The sequence below is a fragment of the Phascolarctos cinereus genome, unplaced genomic scaffold (genome assembly GCF_003287225.1).
Source record: "Phascolarctos cinereus isolate Bilbo 61053 unplaced genomic scaffold, phaCin_HiC Scaffold_4;HRSCAF=312, whole genome shotgun sequence".
In the NCBI taxonomy this organism is placed as follows: domain Eukaryota; kingdom Metazoa; phylum Chordata; class Mammalia; order Diprotodontia; family Phascolarctidae; genus Phascolarctos; species Phascolarctos cinereus.
Window position 1 is genome coordinate 311588348 of NW_027555847.1, and position 20091 is coordinate 311608438.

Sequence of the window (20091 nt, forward strand, 5' to 3'; positions counted from 1 at the left end):
AGATTTGTAGTAGGAATACAGGGCTGGTTCAATATTCATGAAATAGTAAGTATAATTGATTGCATTAATAACAAAACCAACAAAAAAATCATATGATTATTTCAATAAGGGCAGAAAAAGTTTTTTTTTCACAAAGCAACACCCATTCCTATTAAAAATACCAGATAGCATGGTAATAAATGGAGATTCCCTTAAAATAAGTAGTATCTATCTAAAACCAAGAGCAGCATTCTCAGTAATGGGAATATAGCCTAGCTTTTAAGCAGGCTCAGTTTGCCTATTATGGAGTGCTGTATCCCTGACCACATGTGTGGAAGTAGTTTCTGGTTGGCTCTTGTTGTCTGTTTGCATCTTTAAAGGCAGTATGACCAACATGTTTGTTGTCTTTTTCCGCCATCTTTTCAGCTGTGCTCTTAGCTGTTGCACCTAGCGTGGATGCCATGAACTAAACCAGGGAAAGTGGTAGGGATTCACTCTTCTCCTGTGTCTTCTCCTTTTACTCTGGCTCCAAGAAATGGGCCACAGGGTGTTTCTTTTAGTTCTTTGTTATTCGTCCTCCTCATTTTCAGGTGATGGAGGTGATCCTGATGGATTGGGAATTCAAGCCATAGTGACCTGGAAGCCAGGATTGCAGGCAGGGTGGTGCGGCAGTCAGCTATCTCAGAATGAAGCACTGAGAAGCCACTGCCTCAGCAGCAGGTCCATGTTAGGCAAACTGAACATACTCAAAAGTCAGGTTACTGATAAACTTGAAGCCTTTCCAATAAGATCAGAAGTGAAGCAAGGATGTTCATTGTTACAATTACTGTTTAATATTGTACTAGAAATACTAGCTATAGCAATAAGACAAGAAAAAGTAATTGAATAAGCATAGGCAAAAAGGAAATAAAACTTTTTTTTTCAGATGATAAGATGATTTATTTAAAGAACCTTAAAGTGTCAACTAAAAAGCTAATCAAAACAATTAGCAAATTTGCAGGATATAAAATAAAACCACACAAATCATTAGCATTTCTGTATGTTATCAACACAATGCATCAGGAAGAGATAGAAAGAAAGGCACCGTTTAAAATAACTACAAACAGTATAAAATATTGAGAGGCTACCTGTCAAAACATGTACTGGAACTATATGATCACAATGACAAAACCCTCCGCAAAAATAAAGACAGATCTAAATAATTGGAGAAATATTAATTGCTCATGGGCAGGCTGAGACAATACCAAAAAAAAGACAATGCTACTAAATTAATTTATTTACTCAGTGCTATGCCAATCAAACTACCAAAGAATTACTTTATAGAGTTATAAAAATAATTACAAAATTCATACAGAAGAACAAAACTGGAAGAACAAAAGGTCAAGAATATCAAAGGAATCAATGAAAAAAAAATTGGAAGGAAGGAGACCTGCAATATCAGATCTCAAGCTATACTACAAAGCTGCAATTATCAAAACAATTTGTTACAGGTAAGAAATAGAGTGCTTGATCCACAGAACAGATTAGGTACACAATATATAGAAACAAATGAGCACAGTAAGCTAGTTTTTAATAAACCCAAAGATCCAAGATTTGGAGGCAAGAACTCACTATTTGATTAAAAAAAAACTATTAGGGAAAACTGGAAAGCCATCTAGCAGAAAATAGGCATAGACCAACATCTTACACTATCTACCAGGATAAACAAATTAGTGGAGCATAGAAGAAATTACCTATGAGATCAATAGATAAGAGAAGAAAGCATTCGTGCCAATAAGAGACAGAGAAATTCATAGGAGGTAAAATAGATAATTTTGATTACATAAAAAAAAGGTTTTGCACAAACAAAAGCAATGTAGCTAAAATTAGAAGAAAACTAGGAAACTGGGAGGAAAAAAAACCTTTGCAGCAAGATTCTTCGATAAAGATCTCATTTCTCAAATATATAGGGAACTGAACCAAACATACAAGAAAAAGAGCCATTCCTCAATTGATAAGTGGTCAAAGGATATGAATAGGCAGTTTTCAGAGGAAGAAATTAAGCTACCATAGGAATGTAAATGTAAAGCCTATATCAGATTGTGCACCGCCTTGGGGAGGAAGGGGGAGAAAAATTTTCAACTCAAAAGCATATGGAAGTGATTGTTGATAAATCAAAATAAATTAATAAATTTTTTAAAAAGAAATTAAGCGACCAATAGTATGAAAAAATGCTCTAAATCACTAATAATTAGGAAAATGCAAGTTAAAACAACTCTGAGGTGTCATTTCACACCCATCAGATTGGCTAAGGTTACAAAAAAGAAAGTGACAAATGCTGGAGGGGCTGCGGGAAAACAGGTACTCTAATACACTTTTGTGAACTAGTCCAACCACTCTGGAAATCAATTTAGAACTATGCTAAAAAAGCTATTAAACTATGCATACCCTTTGACCCAGCAATACTGCTACTAGGTCTATACCCCAAAGAGATTCAAGATAGAATAAAAGGACCTATATGTGGAGAAAATATTTAGAGCAGTTCTTTTTGTGGTGGGAAAGAATTGGAAACTAAGGAGATGCCCATCAATTGAGGAATGGCTGAAAAAAATATGATACATTAGTGTGATGGAATAATATTGTGCTGTAAGAAATGAAGGAGAATATGGTTTTAGAAAACCTGGGAAGACCTGTATGAACTGATGCAAAGTGAAATAAGCAGAATCAAGAGAACAGTCTACCCTATAAAGATAATCAACTTTGAAAGATTTAGTAACTCTGATCAACATAATGACCACCATAATTTCAAAGGACTCCTGATAAAGCATGGTATCCACCACCAGATACAGAACTTATATACTCAGAGTGCAGATTGAAGCATATTTTTTTCTCTTTCTTTTCTTGCTTCTTTTTTTTTGGGGGGGGAGGTCAGGGAGATGGACATTGTTTAATAACAGAAATTTGTTTAAAATGACAATACATATTAGTATTGGGCTTTTGTTTTTCTTACCTTCCCAGTAGGTGAGGGAGGGAATTAGGGTAAGATGAGAATTTGGAATTGAAAATAAAGAGTAACCCAGCATGTCTGAGAATGCCCAGTTTACCTAACATGAAAGGGCCTTTGAGGGGCCTTTGGAGCATATCTAGATTGCCCAACATGGCAATGTTTTTGTGCCCTTTTGGATAAGCAGGGTTAATCCCATTGATCTTCTTCGTGCATCTTTGAAACTAGAGACTGAGCTGTTTGCTTTCTTTTTTCTGCTTTCTTATTGGCTGAATCCAGAGCGTGAAGATCACAGCTCATCCACAGCACAGATGTCATGACCTGAACCTGTGCTTCATCTTATACTCTGGATCTAGAAGAATGACCCTTGTGGTATTTGTTTCTGTTTTGTGTGGTTTGTCCTTTTCAGTTCCAGGTGCAAACGATGAAGCTCAATGGAAGCAGGAGTTCAAGCCATGATGACCTTGGAGCCAGTATTTCAGGCAGGGTGGTACAGTCAGCCCCTCCAGCAGGGAGCGCTGAGAAGTCAGGGTGCTGGGGATAGAAGCCATAGAGGGGCTGGGACGTGAAACTTGGATAGAATCTATAGGAAGTGAGCTAATCTATGAAGTGAAAACCCACCCAGAGACAGGTGGGGAGGAGCAAACTATGCCTTTCATGTATTTACAGAGTAAGTTTGCATATTTGTGATTATCTATTGAAGTAAATATTTCTTTATAAAAGCCAATGCAATAGTTAGTGGTTAAATAGACCTGAGACATAGGGGAGCCCCCTGTACATGGGAGAATCTCATCAGTGGGGTCTGGAGTCATTTCTAGAGAGGCTAGATATCCCAAAACCTTTAAGGGTACCAGAGAACTTTAGGAATGATTAGCCTTCCAGGTAGTGAAGGTCACAGTAGTCAGCATTACAAAAATAAAACTGTATTTTAAAAAGTCACCTAGAGGAAGGCTGACTCACAGATTCCCTATGGAAGAAGGAAGAAAGGGAGGAAACAAGCATTTATTGCCTACTATATGCCAGGCCCTGTGCTAAGCACTTTACAAATATTATCTCATTTAATTTTCTCAACAACTCTGGGGGGTTGATTATCCCTCTTTTATATTTGAGGACACTGGGGCAGACAGAGGTTGTGACTTGCCTGGGGTCCCACAGTAAGCATAGTATAAGGCTGGATTTGAATTCAGGTCTTTCTTACTCCAGACCTAGTACTCTCTCCGCTGTGTCACCAGCTATCTAGATGGAGGTTTCATGGGAGGACCTGGACAAGAATTACACAAGATGAGGGAGCATGAATGGGTTATGATGTGTATTTTTGGCAGTGAGTGCATAAATGAATTAAAGTATGTGTGTAAGGAGGCAGCGTTTTCTGACTAATCTTTGTTAATAACAAAGAACAGATTGTCTATAGTCCTAGAATTTTTTTTTAAAAACCCACTCAATTTACCACATGAGGAACTGTTGATCAGAAGATCTCAAAGCACCATATAGTATAAATATCAGCCATTTAGTGCTGATAGCATATCTATAAAGCTGTAAGGTAGCAAGTATGAATATATCTTCACTTAAAAGCTTTAAACATAGAACAAATGGTTGGCAGAAGAAAGAGAATCCTGGACTAAGTTTAGCTAGCTCCTCTCTCACTTATTATCTTCAACAATTATATCCACATGGTTGTTTTCAGATTTTAAATTTAATAACAGTTTCTAAGGCCATTTGAAAACCACTTACTTTTATTTCATTTCTCAAAAGATCTACAGGAGTATATGTAGACAGAGAGCAAATACACATAGACACAGGGCATGGGTATGAGTTGAATATGGTAGAATGACTACCTAAAACAATAAAATTAAAGGGTGAGAAAGAGAAATGCACTGGAAGAAGGGGAAAGGGAGAGGTAGAATGGGACAAATTATCTGACATAAGAGAGGCTGAAAGAGATTTTACAGTGGTGGGGAAGATGGGGAGATATGAAGGGGGTGAACCTTACTCATTGGAATTTGATCAAAGAGGAAATAATGGACATGCTCAGTTGGCAATAGAAATCTATCTTACCATTCAGAAAAGTAGAGGGAAAAGGGATAAGAGAAGGAGGGGAAGTGGCTGATAGAGAGGAGGGGAGATTGGGGAAAGCAAAACACTTTTGAGAATGGACAAGATGAAAGAAAAGAGAGAAAGGGAGAGAAAGGAAGAGAGAAGGATAAACATGGAGGAAAATAGAACAGAGAGAAATCCATAGTAATCATAACTATGAAAAAAATTACAGCAAGTTTCTCTGATAAGCATCTCATTTCTCAAATATTTAGAGAAGTGAGTCAAATTTATAGAATAAAAGAGCCATTTCTCAGTTGATAAAAAGTCAAAGGATATGAACAGGTAGTTTTCAGACAAAGTAATCAAAGCTATCTATAGTCATATGAAAAAATGCTCAAAATCACTATTGATTAGAAAAATGCAAATGAAAACAACTCTGAGCTACCGCACCACCACTATCGCATTGGCTAATATGACAGAAAAGGAATATGACAAATGTTGGAGGGGATGTGGGAAAATTGAGACACTACTGCACTGTTGGTGAAGTGGTATACTGATTCAACCATTCTGGAGAGCAATTTGGAATTGTGCCCAAAGGGCTATAAAACCGTGCATACCCTTTGACCCAGCAATATCACAAAATACTACTGTATACCAAAGAGATTAAAAAGAAAAATGACCAGTATGTACAAAAATGTTTATAGCAGGTTTTTTTTTAGTGGTGGCAAAGAATTGGAAATTGAGCAGATGTCTATCAATTGGAGAATGGCTGAACAAGTTGTTGTATATAATTATGATAGAATACTATTGTGCTATAAGAAATGATGAGCAGAATGCTCTCAGAAAAGCCTGGAAAGACGTACATGAATTAATGCAAAGTGAAATGAGCAGAACCAGAAGACCATTGTACACAGTAATAGCAATATTTTATGATGGTCAACTGTGAATGACTTAGATGTTCTCAACAATACAACGATCCAGGACAAATCTGAAGGACTTATGATGGAAAATACTATCTATCTCCAGAGAAAGAACTGATTGAGTCTGAATGAAAATCAAATCTTGCCTTTTCTTTATTTTTCTTGAGGTTTTTCTTCTACGTTTTCCTTTACAACATGACTAACAGGGAAATGTGTTTTGCATGACTTTACACATATAATCTATATCAAATTGCTTACCTTCTCAATGGGAGGGAGGGAGAGAATTTGGAACTCAAAAAAAAATTTAAATGAATGTTTAAAATTATTTTTATGTATGATTGGGGGGAAATAAAATATTAAATTTAAAAGAAAAAATATCCACTAGGCATCCATTTCTGTTGCTCAGGAATATATAAGAAATTCAATCACGTATGCGTAGAAAATCTGACACAGGGTATAATGAGCAAGGAACTGAAAACTGTTTCCCAAGGACCATGCTTCACAACCAAAGACTTTATGATGTTGTGAGAATGGTGAAAATGCAAGAAAATACTTGTTTCAATATTCTGAAGTCCATAATATCAGTAGCATGAGTACTTCCTCCACCAAAGCACCTTGCATTTCCTCTGTGCCTTGGCAGATGGTCATGGATTTAGAGGGGCAGCTGAAAAATTCATCACCCTGAAGCTAACCTAGTAATAAGTCTTTCCAAATTTAGTTAAACTGCTTCTTGGACAAGAGATATGAAATAAACTCTATCAGAGATATACCCAAAGACTTTCCATTGTTGTCGTTGTTGAGTCCCATCTGACTCTTCATGACCCCCTTCGGAGTTTTCTTGGCAAAGATACTAGAGTGGTTTGCCATTCCTTCTCCAACACATTCTAAAGATGAGGAAACAGGCAAACAGGGTCAAGTGATTGTCCAGTGTCACACAGCTAGTAAGTGTAGGAGGCTGGATTTGAACTGAGGTCCTCCTGACTGCAGGCCCGGTGCTCTCCGCACTGTACCACCTAAATGCCCCGTTTCCACCTCCATAGATAGACCCTGCCAAAGTTTGCATTCTTCTGGTATAGCCTTCAAGAACTCATCCACACCAAGATGGGACCTTAAAGGAGAACTTCAGCAAAGGCAAAGCAAGGCTGGCTGTGAAACTAAAATAACCGTATGTCACAAACCCTTGTAGCCAATTCAGAAAGAGTCTTGCCATTGAAAGGGCACGGGCAGAGGCTACATAGTCAAGAATGTTGCAGAAGGAATTTGTGCATCAGATAAGAGGTTGGGCTAGATAGACTCTAACATCCCATTCAACTCGGAAATTCTCTAAGTATGTGACCTTCAGTTGTATAAAAAATGACTAATATTTATATTACACGTTAAGGTTTGCAAAATGCTGTGCATCTATTATTTCATTCTAATTTCCTCTGCAAGGTAGATACTAAATATTATTATCTCCCTTTCACAAATGAGGAAAATGAAACTCAGGGAGATTAAGTAATTTGCACATGGTCAAGAAGTTAAAATATGTCACTCCTGACTCCAGGTCCAATGTTCTTACCTCTATACCATACTGCTGTCTTATTAAACAAGAAATATCCATTTCTACCTGTAAGAGACAGAGATATCTTACAAGCTACTGACTATAATATTGGCCCTTTAGGGCTTTAGAATAGATATATTGTTGGGAGTCATGGATAGGGAAATAATAAAATATCTCTTTCTATTCTAAAATAAAACTAAGTTGGTAGGGAAAATCTTGTAGGGAAAGGAATCATCTGAGGATATCCTTTATTCAGGAAAGTGTTGATGAAATGAATCTTCAGGCAGCAATGACCTCACCAATGTTGCTAAATTACTGTATATGGAGGATCAGCAGCCTAACTGCTGACTGGGTTAAATAGTCTTAGGACAAAACTGAAACTGGGCAATATAGTTCTGGTTTTCATTCAAGAATGAATAGAGTTCACTCCTTTGTTTGCATGTGCTGGTTTTCCCTCCTTACTTCTCCCATTCCAACACATTTTAATTCTCATCTCCCCTTCATGACCATATGATAGGTAGGTTAAGGACCCAGAAGCTGAGAAATAAATTTGGACATGTTTCATGGGAAGGGGTTCATATATACATATATATATATACACACACACACACACACACATAAATATATATACATATATAGTTTATATATATAATATATATAGTTATATAGTTTATCCATTTACTGTCAACAAAACTGAACAATGCATAACTGTAAGGACCAAATTTGGTGCAGAAGAGATGATGTTACTTGCCCCTTACATTCAATAATATGAAGTAGACTTGGAGGAAACTCAACTGATCATTCCCACACATGTACAACATATTTGTTTGTATAAACTGGAATGAAAGTAGAAAGAATTTAATATTAGGAAATTAGGATGTTAAATAACACAAATATCAAGAAAGAAAGCACTGCTTGGCCAATCAAGTTAAATGTTTAGCATTGTTTCCCATCTTTTTTCTAGCTCTGTCTATTCAAAAATGCAAATAAGTACAATATTGTGCGTACCAAGTGCTCAAAAAGGAAGAGGGAAAAGAAGGAAAGAAGAAAAGAAAAGAAGGAAGAAAGGAAGGAAGAAAAGAAGGAAGGAAGAAGAAGGAAGGAAGGGAAGGAAGGAAAGAGGAAGGAAGGAAGGAATGGAGAAAGGAAGAAACAAAGAAAAAAAGAAACAAAGAAAGGACCCTTGAAAATATATTTTATGAAATACTAAATCCAACTCTTTCCCCATCATTCTGTAAGAGACATAGATCAAGGGCCACAGAGAGCTAAGGAAAGGCAGAAACAAAATTAACACCCTGTGATACCTCTAGCAGCAGCAGAGGTGAAGGACAAAGAGACAAAGCTTTTAGGCAGCTGAAGGAGAAGTAGCCACTGCCCAGATGAGTCACACACGTGTACCTTCACCCTGGTGCCTGCTGTCCTTCACAAAGAATAGCTTTACGTAAGCCTGTGACTTTGAAGAGTGGGAAGGTAGTATGTAGAGAGCACTTCCCAAAGGTTCTCAACACACAGAAACCAATTAAAAACCAGGAGGCTTCAGGATGTCTCTCATCACATCCAAGAGATAGCATCATAGTGCCCCAGGGCAGAATTCAGAGCTCAAGGTTTTCAGAAGGCAGTATTATTATATGCCCATCTCAGAAATGTTGGATTTTGCCACCTCCTCAACTCCCACCCAATCCTTCCTCCCTAGCAAACAATCTTTCCACAGAATCCTTACTACAAAGAGCCCAAATCCACACATAGCATGTGATGTACATGTAACAATGTTAAATATTTAGTAAAAAAACAAAGGGGGTATTTTAGAAGAGGAGAAATAGGAAGGTTAAGAACGCTTGTAATCTCCCTTGCTAATATAAACACATTTAAATAAACTTTAGAAGGTGTTTTCCACACAACCCCCCAAGACAGGGCAAATATTATTATATTATTGTTATTCCATTATAGCCTCTCTATAAAATTTAAACTCCTTGAGGACAGCAACTGTTTCATTTTGTCTTTGCATACTTAGTGCTCAGCATAGTGCCTGGCATAGGCTAGGCACCTAACAAATGCTTAATGATAGATCAACTGATCAGCTTCATATCAACTGCTGAGTCGGTAGGACGAGTATTATTTTCCTCTATTTTGCAGATGAGAAAATTAAGATTAAGGGAGATTAGGTAACCAGACTGAAGTCTCCCGCTAAGGTTTCAGACCTAGGACTTGAACCTAGTCCAGGTTCCTGGGTCAGAACAATTTCCATCACATTACTGCTTCTCTTAACAATAATAGAAGTTCACATTCCATAGCATTTCCACACCCATTCTCTCACTTGATACCCATAAGGACTCTGACCAGTGACTTTATCCTATAGCCTTATTGATTTCTTAACGAGAATGTCTTCCTTTTTGAGAATAGATTCTTCAGGGGCAGCTAGGTGGAGCAGTGGATGGCTCACTGGCCCTAGAGTCAGGAGGAACTGAGTTCAAATCTGGCCTCACACCAAACACTTGACAGGTATTAGCTGTGTGATCCTGGGCAAGTCATTTAACCCCAATTACCTTAAAAAAAATAAGAGAGAGATGGTTTGAGTTTTGTGTCTAGATGAAGAAATGCCACCTTGGCATGCAAATTTTCATGCAGAATTCCCAAATCTCAGAATTGGACTTTAGAGATTTTTTTAGTCCAACCCAGACTAAATCCACAAGAGTCCCTTCTATAATAGATCCAGTAGGAAGTGGTCATTCACTTCCTTGAAGGAAGTCATCCTGCTTAAAGACCTCCAGAAATAGAGAAACCCACTGCCAACCAAGGCCATCTATTCTACTTTGGGGTAGCTCTATATGCTGGGAAGAGTACGTTTTTCTTAATTATTGGATATGAATTAATGAAATTATAATTACTAATTAGTTTGGGTGTAACTGTATTATAAATCAACTGTTATAAGGGAGTTTTTGAAAATTCTAACATTTAGAAATGGGTTGACATCCTCAACAAAGTTGGGAGCCACTGGCATAGTGGAAAGAACACTGGATTTGGAATCATGAGACCTGAGTTTAAATCCTGACATGTGTTTTATGATATGGAATAAATTACAGAAGTTCTCTGAGCCTCAATTTCTTATCTGAAAAAATGGGATAATAATGTTTATATTACTATCCTTGCAGGGTTATTATGATAATAGAATGAGATAACGTATTTAAAGCACTTTGTAAAAATTAATGCGCTTCTGTAAATTTGTGAAATTTCTAATCATAAAAGGAGTTCAAATGCTCCCTTCTTCTGGACATTGTGTCCCTCAAGGCAGTTTAAGAACAGAAGAGGTTTTTTTGACTTCCACATCACACCATTGATTCATACAAAGCTTTCAAACCATTATATTACCTTATAATCCAGTAGACTGTAAACTCCTTGAAGGCAGGGACTGTCTTCTTTTTGTATTTCCATCACAGTGCCTGCCACATAGTAAATACTTAATAAATGTTTATTGACCAACTGACTAAAACACCCACATTTCAGACTTATTTAATCATGCCTTTCAGATGAACTGCTAGGTAATCATACTATCCCCCATTTTGTCCATCATTCCTAATTTGGACCAAGTCTGTGATTTCCTTGGTATAACCAACTCCCTGGATGAGGAAATTTCTATCAATGTAAGTCAGCACTTTCTCTGTCACATAGAGTCTTGGAGTTGCCTGGAACATGAAGAGGTTAAATGACTTGCCAGTCATTATATATGTATGGGGCAGGTCTTGAATGCAGTTCTTCCAGACTTTGAAAGCAGCTCCCTATCCACTATACCACCATGCCTCTGATAATCCCTAGAAGCTTAGTTTTTCATAGACAGGTAAAAGCTACAAGAGTGCTTGTGCAATCTATAGCACCTAGTACAGGTTGAGCACATAAGAAGCACTCCATAAATATTTGTTGCTCAACTCTAGTTTCAAGGCCTTGGAAAAGATATCACCTCTGTGGGCTTTACTTCCCTCATCTAAAAATAAGGGGGTTGAACTACATGACCACCAAGGTCTCTTCTGGGTTAAAATTTTATAATTAGATGAAGCCCTATGATTGATCATCTCATATCATTTAACATTATTTAGGACCCAGCAGGAAAAGCCAAGAACTGTGCAGCTAATTCTTCAATATTTGGAACAATGAGCTTCTATTGTTCCAAGTTTGTTAATATAATTAACACAAATATTACCCTTCTATAACAATAATGGGAGCAGCTAGGTGGTACAGTGGATAGAGTGCCAGGCCTGGAATCCGAAGGCTCATCTTCCTCATTCAAATCTACATCAGATACTTATCAGCTATGTGACCCTGAGCAAGCCTCTTAACCCTCTTTGCCTCAGTTTCCTCATCTGTAAATTGAGCTAGAGAAAGAAATGGCAAACCATTCCAGTATCTTTGCCAAGAAAACCCCAAATGGGGTCACAAAGAGTCAGACAGGACTGAAATGACTGAACAACAACAAAAATAAGAGGGATTAGACTAGATATAGTCCCTTTCAGTTCCAAATTCTATGATCTCTTAGTTTGGAGTAAGGGAAATAGATATGTTTGTTCTGAATAATTCCCTTTCTCTTTGCCATAAAACCAAATTTCTGCTTTTCTCTACCCTTCTTGTCTCCTAGCACCTTTCTTTAGGAAACTGATCATCTTCTACTCTCCTCCAAGAGCAAACATACATGGCCTATGTTCCTTTAGGGCCCTACTAATATTCCGGACTCTGCTGACCTTATCTACAGACCTGGTTGTGGATACACACGACTGCTTTGTGTACTTTCAGCTGGTTCTACTTGTCTTCTGGTCCTTTCCCCAGACACACCATTACTTGTCTGTCCATGGGCCATGCATTTTATGTGTACCAAGTGTCTCAAACATGGTGGAAAGAAGGCAGGTTCTAGGTCAAGTTCTGCCATTAATTAGCTGAATGACCTTAGACAAGTCAGTCAACTCTTTTTATGCCTTCATTTCCTCATGTGTTAAATGGGAATAACATCTATTCTGCCTCCCTCTATAAATTAAGCCAATAAACTCTGAACAATGAAGACTATTATGTAGTATGGTACTGTGGAAAAAATTTGAGACTTGGAACCTGGAGATCTGCAACAAATCAACCATATAATAAGTCACTTCACCTGTCTATACCTTCATTTTCTCATTATTATCAGTAGTAGTAGTGGCAGTGGTGGTGGTGGTGGTGGTGGTGGCAGCGGTAGTAGTAGTGGTAGTAACTGACATATAGAGTGCTTTCAAGTTTGCAAAGCACTTTACATATCTCATTTTCACAACAACCTTGTAAGTTAGGTGTTACTTATTATTCCCATTTACAGATTTAAAAAAATGAAGCTCAACTTCTCCAGGGATACACAGTTAAGTGTCTAGTAGGGATTCTCCTCCTTCCAGTACCAGCAAATTATCCACTTTGCCAAATTGCTTCTTGTTGGTAAAATGTGTCAGGGTGGGAGTGGGGGGGGAGGAGTGACAGGAAGGGAGGAGGTGGAGATTAGACCTATTGATTGCTGGGACAAAGGTGTAAGAACTTCAAGGAGACAGGTTTAATCTTGAGGAAATGAAAACGTTCCCAATAGTTAGAGGTGTGCAAAAGCATAATGAGATACCTTGAGAGGATCCTCCCATTGGAGGTCTTCAATCAGATATTATATGACAGAGTGCATTGTAGAAGGGACTCTTCCACAGCTAGGAGTTGGACTAGATAACCTCTGAGATTCTGGGAACTGAAGATGTTAAGCCTAGAGTAGAGAAGACTTGGGGGCAGCTATGTGGTTCAGCGTTTAGAGCAATGGGCCTAGAGTCAGGAAGACTCATCTTCCTGAGTTCAAATCTAGCCCTGGGCAAGTTACATCACCCTATTTGCTTCAGTTTCCTCATCTGCAAAATGAGCTGGAGAAGAAAATGGCAAACCATTCCTGTGCTTTCACCAAGAAAACCTAAATGGGGTCACAAAGAGTTGAACTTGACTGAACAACAACAAAAAGAAACTTATCAAGTGTTCCCTTCTCCAGACTATACACAGTAGCTGTCTTCAGTACTTTAAGGTATTTGTGGAAGAGGGATTTGACTTGTTCTACATGGCCCCAGAGGGCAAACTAAGAGTAAAGGAAATGGAAATTCCAGTGGCACACTTAAGCATGGTGAAAGGAAAAAAATTTCTTATTAGAGCTGTCCAGTGGTGGAACCGTCTTGCTTAGGAGTTAGTGAATTCCCCCATCAATGGAAATCCTCAAGCTAAGGCTAGACAACTAGTTAGTTATCAAGAATGTTGCAGAAGGGATTCTAAATCAGGTAGGGGTTCGGGCTAGATGACCTCTTAGGTCCCTATCAGCACTAAAATATCTCCATTGTAAGAGCTCTTCCAGATCATGTGACTCAAGGGCCTTACAACTCTAATATTCTTTAGGTTCCATAGTTCCAGCAAGGAATGAGGAGGGCCCTGGGGTCCCCAATGCCGTGTCATTATATGGGAATAGAAGAGAGAAGTAGCACCACAGGAGTTGGTAGTCTCTAGTGACTTGGGATATGGTGGCCCTGAAATCTATGGAGAGCCAAGTTTCCGGGATGTTTACTTTGTGAAGGTCCAGGGTCCTAGGGAAGAGAAGGCAGAGCTTCAGAATCTTGATACTAAGCTTTAGGCAAGGACTTACAACTACGGTGCTGCCTCCCATCCTCCACCAGAGTGGTTGAGACGCCAGCAGCCACATCCCCACGGAAGATTTTCACCACCACTTCTAGTTGGTGATTCTCTCTCTCTCTCTCTCTCTCTCTCTCTCTCTCTCTCTCTCTCTCTCTCTCTCTCTCCTTCTTTCCTTCGCTCCCTCTCTTCTCTCATTTCTCTTCTCTCTTCTTTCTCTCTCTTCTCCCTAACCCCTACTTTCTGCCTTGCTTCTGAGTTCTCTACTACACGGAGATGGAGAGCAGAGGTCGTAGAGAAGAATAGGAAACCAAGGAGGCGGAAAAAAAAATCAACAAAAAACCGAAGAGGAGTACACTGAGCCTGGCCAGGGTCCCAGCTCCTGCTGTGGGAGAGAAGAACCCAGGCTGGTGCGGGAGCCGGTGGCACCAGAGGTAGGCACAGCTGCCAAGCTCAGGCTTTAGCGCACGGCTAGCAGGGAACGGGTGCACAGGAGAGCCGGGCCGGAGGTAAGCACGTAGGGGAAAGAGTCTGAAGCTCGGGGAGCATAGCTTCCGCATGGGCAATTGGGCCAGCGTTGTGGAGGGAGTAACAGACTGGGGACCGCGGAGGCACAGAAAGTGAGATGGGATCCTTTTCAATGGCTTGCCCTTGGAGAAACTTGGGTTTTCTTAGATTGTCAGCTCCCATCAGAGCGAATTTCTTGGGGAGACTCTTGTGGGAAAGGATGAGGGGCGGATTAGGGTACACCTCTAGCTGCCCAGCTGCTCTACGCTTCCCCTCTCTTCGCCAGTTGGAAGAAGGGGGCCCTTCCCCGCGCCCTGGCGCCCTCTAACACTGCAGTGCTCCAGAAGTATATAGCTGAGGCCCCCTTGCAAATCCCTAGCAGCCCTGCTCCCCGAAAGGAAAACTTCAACGGAAAGGGGCTGGCAAGGTGAGTGGCTTCTCACAGGTTTGTTTCCTATTGGGCCAGCGCAGGAGAAATCGTCTTTGGGGGAGTGTACGGGTGCACCCCTAGCCCCCGGGGCAGGGTGGGAACGCTCTCTCTCGCTCTCCTTTGCCCTCGCGGCCCGAGAGATCACTCCTGTTGGGGCCACCTCTGCCTCGCCACCCCCTTGACACTCCTCCTTCTCCTCCCCCCCCTTCCCTGGCTCTGCGGCGGCGCGCCGGCATGGGGTGCCGAATTTCGCCTGGATCTTGACGGCGCCGCGGCGGGTTGCAGTGGAACGTGCCCGGTGGGGAATACGGCCACAGGGTCCCCAGTGTCTCGCGGGCCGACCTAAATACTGGACTCTTAGAGGGTGGTCGCGGGAGAGAGAGGGGCAGTGAAGATAGGTGAGGAGGGGGTTGTCTCCAGCAGCGCGTGGTTGGATCTACTGTTGTTTTTCAGCTGCTACGGGAGGAACAGGGAAACTACGGACAAGTCGGCATTTTGGAGCTAATTGACTCCTAAAATTCTCTTCAGGTAACCGGGGCATCTTAGGTCCATGAGCGCAGACCTGAGGGGTGGGCGCTTGGGTCAAGGGAGCATCGCATGGGGTCCCTGGAGAGCTGAGGAGTCCTTGGCAGTCTCTGGACTTGAAAATTTGGCCAGTGGAATACTGACCAGCCCTAGGAGATCACACCGACCCCTTCTGCCTTTCTTGCTCTCCTCACCTCACCTCACCTCCTCCATTAGCATTCTCGAGGCTGGGCTGGGCTGGGATGCAGAGCATTTACCCGGGGAAGCCAGACTGTCATATTAATTTGCATTCGGGAGCAGGGAAGTGGGTGGGTGGGTGGGGGTATCTGAAGATCTTGAGGCTGAGGACCCCTTGCTTCCTTGGTTTCTGCCTCTTGGTACTAGAGGGTCCTAAGGATGCTGTCTCACCTCTAAGAGAAGCCCCGCCTCGCCTTAGCGAGTGAGAAAACCTCTGGGCCCTTCTAACACCGAAGAGGGATGGTGAGGGGGGAGGGGTTCGAGGAGGTGAGGCGCGGAGCTGAACCTCTAGCTCAGTATTTCTCCCATTTGGGTGTCATCACCCCTAGAAAAAGAAGTCCCAGAGAAATAGGGCGCTGAGGGAGGGGGGAGGGACGAGTGCATGTTGAAGGTCTTAAAGCAGAGCTGTTGTCCTGAGGTGACTGTCTCCAAACCGCGGGTTCTAAGGGGGCCTCTGGGCTTGGCAAAACCTCTTTTCTAGATAGAGATCGCTTCTCTTCTCGGAGCTGCCTTCTCTCTCCCGTTCTGTTCATCTACAAAACGGGTTGTGCGCCTTCTCCTCACGCCTCTCCTAGAGCAGAGCTAGCACGGCCTCTCCTCCAACTCCCCAGTCACCTTCCTCTTCTGACCTTTCCTGGAAGCCAGTCTCCCCCTCAGGGACAGGAAAAAGTCTCCCCTGCTCTCTGGCTTGAAATCCTGCCTCACATTTTGTCCCCAAAACCACGAGGTATGGGAAGGGAGGTGAAGGAGAGAGAGAGAGAGAGAGACAGAGAGAGAGACAGAGACAGAGAGAGAGACAGAGACAGAGAGACAGAGAGAGAGACAGAGAGAGACAGAGAGGAGAGAGAGAGAGAGAGAGAGAGACAGAGAGAAAGAGAGAGAGGGAAGGAGAGAGAGAGAGAGAGAGAGAGAGAGAGAGGCAGTTGTCTCTCTCTCTCTCTCTTTCTCTCTCTCTCTCTCTCCAGCTTGAGAGAAGTGCCAGAGGGGGACAGAGAGGAAGTCCAACCTGGAAGAGAACTCTGAAGATATAGCTTGCTTTCAAGGACCTGATAGCTCTCTGGCCTGACAAAAGAGAAAAGGTACTAACAGAGAGTTAGGAAGGGGGAGAGGGGTAAAGGTTTACTTTTGAAAAAAGCGAGGAGCTCCCTTCTCTCCAAGATGAGTAGTTATACCTTCCAATAGGTTAATTTCTTACAGGAGCTTCATCAAGCGACAGGTATAGATAGATAAAGTATCTAATCGAGTGCTTACCATGTGCCAGGCACTGTGCTAAGCCATAGGGATACAAATACAAGCTTTAAAAAAAATACATTCTGTACCCTCATGGAGCTTATATTCTAGTAGTGGAAGACAGCACAGGACAGAGACAGCTGCAAAGGGAAGAAGGATGTCAGAGAGTGGGGTGTGGGGGAAAGACTGCTAACAAGGAGATAATGGAGAACGTGGAGCCAGGTGGTATGAAGATTTCTCAGTGTTAAGGAAGAAGACTTGGGAAGTAATTTTGTAACCCTTTTTTTTGTAGGAAATTCTTTGCTGAACTCTTCCTTGGGTGGAGGAAGACATATTTTATATTCACAAATTATGAAGTATTCTGTCTTATTCTATATTCATCAGGACTTTTCCAGGTGCCTCATATCCAGCATAAATCTGATTTAAAATGATCATTTGAGTCAGAGTCAGAAAGGCTAGACTCCTCAGCATCAGCTGCCCCATAGGAGCAAAAGAGGCCCTGAGGCCTTTAACCCAAACCTCATTTACTGACCTTGGGCTCTATGCTGCTCCTATATAGATCTCACCTCTTTTGTGAAACTTTCCCTGCTCCCCTTAGTCAAAGATTCTGGGGTTTTGTTCAGCCTTCACTTCTCTAATGGTTCTTTTGTTGGAATGCTGTTATGCCCTTAGTATGCTTTATTTTGCATTATAGTTAGTTATTTGTATCTTTATTCATATTGCCCTACCAGACTGTAAACTACATGAAGGGAGAGGGATTTATCATTTAATTTTTCTATCTCCCCTAACACTTGAAGAAATTTTGGTTGAATCTCAATTTTGGCCCCATAGCCTCTGTTGGTGCCATTGACCTGCTGCCATATTGACTCTCAGTTGTGCTGCTAAGTAAGCTATAGAAAACCCATGATAAGATTCTTAAGACCTGAGAGTGGTAAATTGGTGAAAGATCGTGGTTGGGGAGCATTACTGGGACCAGGATTAAGAAAGTGGAGTTGGGTTATAGGGCAAATATGCTGGGAAACCATTCAGGTTAGATCTGACCTACTCAAAGTCCTCCCAGTTTATAGGCATCCAAATAGGTAAGGTTGTAAAATATTAGGGGTCAATGTAGACATTAAACAGCTTGTTCACGAGACAACACATTTAGAGCTAAAAGGGATTTTAGAAGCTACTTAGCCCCTCCCTCCTTCATTTTACCAATAAGGAAACTGAGGTCTAGAAAAGTCACATTAGTAGAAGAATCAGGAGTCAAACCTAGGTCTTCTGACTGTAAATCCAGGGCTCTTTCCAGTGCAGTGTGTGTCTCAGGGGTGTTACTTCAAGCAAACACTTACCACACTAAGGGTTAGAAGGGGGTAGGACAAGATTGGACAAGGTCAGAGCAAGGAACAAAGAGATGGATTTGGAGCCTGAAACCCATTTCCAGCTTCCATTTTTAACAGCTATGAGATTTGCTGCTCCATGTAGCACTGACATCATTTGGACATGGTCTGTAAACATTTTCCTTCCCAAATAAAAATAAACTGGAGAAGAAGGTGAAGCCATTAGAAAAACATGAAGGGGTTGGACCAAATGACCTCCAAAGTCCCTTTCAGCTCTAAAGCTATGATCCTATTGTGCAGTATATCAGGCCATTATCAAGATATTAAGCACCTATACACATGTGACACTGTGTTAGAGTCTATGCAAATCAAGCTAGTCAGAAAGGTATTTAATCCAAGTTAGACAACCCTCATAGAGATACACGCAGAAAAGACAAAGGGATAGCAGAGCCAACAGAGCACAAACACGATTGAAGAGCACATGATGTAGCAGTCCCGTATAAGCCCTCACTTGAGACATAGGAGATTGTTGGCAGCAATGTTTGGGGCTATTTGTCTTTTCTTCTGATTTCTTAACAAGAAATATAAAAATGAGACCCAAGCATAAAGTAATATGTAAAGAAATAATAAATGCAAGCTCATGGGCTCTATAACACTAAACAGTCTTGATTTTCCTCTACAGGAGCTGACAATTAGTTGGCAGAGGAAATTCACCAAAAGAAAAAACCATGAGGAAAGCATGGAATTTTGAATAATCACTTTAGGTAACATTCAATTTCTATTTAGAGTGAATGTTGGAGGGCTGAAGATATTTATAGTTTAATCTGCTTCCTTAATGTATGTTTTTTTAAACCTTTTTTTTTTAGGCAATTGGGTTAAGTGACTTGCCCAGGGTCACACAGCTAGTAAGTGTGTCAAGTGTTTGGTCTGAGGCCGGATTTGAACTCAGGTCCTCCTGACTTCAGGGCCAGTGCTCTATCCACTGAGCCACCTAGCTGCCCCTTTTAATGTATGTTTTTTTAAAAGAATGTTTATCTCAGCAACCAATGCTATTTACCTTCCCCTTTTTCCCTCCCCCATGTATCTTTCTGTAGCTAAATGGAATAGCTGTCCATGGTTCTAACTGAATCACCTGCATGTCACTTGTCTGTCTCTGATATTCACCTGAATTTTTTTTATTAACCCTTCATTTCTAACCTTCCTCCCTGAAACCTGAATCATTCTGTCTTTTAACCCAGTCCATCTATCTTGCTCTCATACTTGCCACTCTGATTGCTTCCCAGCTATTTCTTCCTTTCAAAGGTCTGCTGTTCTCTCAAATTTGTTCCCTTTCACATAAACTGACCTTTTCCCAGGTCATCGTTGAGTACCTTACTTACAGTATTCTCCAGTTTTCCCTGACTTCCTTCTGCCTAATCTTCCTAGCCTCCTTAGAGCTCTGGAAGAAAGTCAATAGAGGAAGAGGAAACATGCTGCCTCAGGGGGCAGTAAGTGGCCTCTCACTAGGGACCTTCAGTTGGTGCCTGGATGACCCTGCTCAGAGTGAATTCGATAGCCTCTGGGGTTCCCTCTAACTGCTGCTGTTAAGGGGTGGTGGTGGAAGGAAACAAGCATTTAAGATACGATCCTCACAGCAACCCTGTGTGGCAAGTGCTATTATTGACCCCATTTTACAGATAGGGAAACTGAGGCAGACAGAGGCTAAGTGACTTTGCCAAAGTCACACAGGCATTAAGCAT

At 41.1% G+C, this 20091-nt stretch overlaps 1 protein-coding gene across 1 annotated transcript in view; it reads left to right on the forward strand.

The window, feature by feature from the left end:
• The first annotated feature begins 12950 nt into the window (after positions 1-12950).
• ANKRD34B (ankyrin repeat domain 34B) overlaps positions 12951-20091 on the forward strand; it is a 40715-nt gene continuing 33574 nt past the window's right edge. The window contains 4 exon segments of the mRNA XM_078153149.1: positions 12951-14535; positions 14895-15035; positions 15492-15566; positions 19035-19116. The gene's annotated coding sequence lies outside the window, so the exon portion shown is untranslated.